General features: G+C 47.6%; 1 non-coding gene across 1 annotated transcript; it reads right to left on the bottom strand.

The window, feature by feature from the left end:
- Positions 1 to 563: 563 nt before the first annotated feature.
- On the bottom strand, positions 564 to 658 carry trnar-ucu (transfer RNA arginine (anticodon UCU)). Its single transcript has 2 exons — positions 622 to 658; positions 564 to 599 (listed from the first exon to the last, which is right to left on the bottom strand). It is a non-coding gene; the product is annotated as a tRNA-Arg (tRNA).
- Between the last annotated feature and the right edge of the window lie 388 nt (positions 659 to 1,046).

Genomic DNA, 1,046 nt, shown 5'->3' with positions numbered 1-1,046 from the left:
TGTCCTCCTCCTGTTCATGTGTGGCAGGTTTAAGGGGCTGAATGGCCTCCTGCTGTTCCTGTGAAACAGACTCGTGGGTCTGAATTGCCTCCTCCTGTTCCTTTATAACTGGATCATGGGTCTGATTTGCCTCCTCTTCATCCTATGTAACAGGTTCGAGGGGCTGAATGGAGTTCCACTGTTCTTGTACAGATCTTGTATCGCTGAACGGCTTCCTCCTGTCCAATGCAACAGGCTCGAGGCGTTAAAGGCATCCTCTTGTCCCTGTGCAACATGCTCGAGGGGCTGAATGGCCTCCTACTGTTCCTGTATAACAGGCTAAAGGGGCTGAATGGCCTCCTCCTGTTACTGTGTAAAAGGGTCATGGGACTGAATGGTCTCCTCCTGTTCCTATGTAAAACGGCCATGGGACTGAATGGCCTCCTCCTGCTTCTGTGTAACTGACTCAGGGGTTCAGAGCACTCAGAGGGAAAGTGTCGGGCGGTAGTTTCCCTTCTCTGAATTACCGATTTACTGCAAAATGTACCGTCAGTGGAGGAACCACCGAACCCTGACCCAAAATCCGACTCTGGTGGGACTCGAACCCACAACCTTTGAATACCTTAATCTGGCAACACAAGCTAGAAGTCCAATGCGCTATCCATTGCACCACAGAACCAATTACATAAAGTTCTATTACAAAAGCAAAATAGTGCTGATGCTGGAAATCTGAAATATAAACAGATGAAATGCTGGAAACACTCTGCAGGTCAGGCAGCATTCCATGACTGTTTAAAAGGGGTCCACATTCAGTCCCGGATCATTCTGTGTCTGTTTAAAAGGGACATGCTGTCAGTCCCGGTTTATTCTGTGTCTGTTTAAAAGGGACATTGTGTCAGTCCCGGATTATTCTGTGTCTGTTTAAAAGGGATGTGCTGTCAGTCCCGGATCATTCTGTGTCTGTTTAAAAGGGACATGCTTTCAGTCCCGGATTATTCTGTGTCTGTTTAAAAGGGATGCGCTGTCAGTCCCGGATTATTCTGTGTCTGTTTAAAGGGGATGTACTG

The sequence above is a fragment of the Somniosus microcephalus genome, unplaced genomic scaffold (assembly GCF_052327205.1).
Source record: "Somniosus microcephalus isolate GS21.2 unplaced genomic scaffold, FLI_Smic_1.0 unresolved_chr8, whole genome shotgun sequence".
NCBI classification, from domain to species: domain Eukaryota; kingdom Metazoa; phylum Chordata; class Chondrichthyes; order Squaliformes; family Somniosidae; genus Somniosus; species Somniosus microcephalus.
The sequence above is the reverse complement of the archived record's forward strand: the minus strand, read 5'-3'. Positions and strand labels throughout refer to the sequence as shown.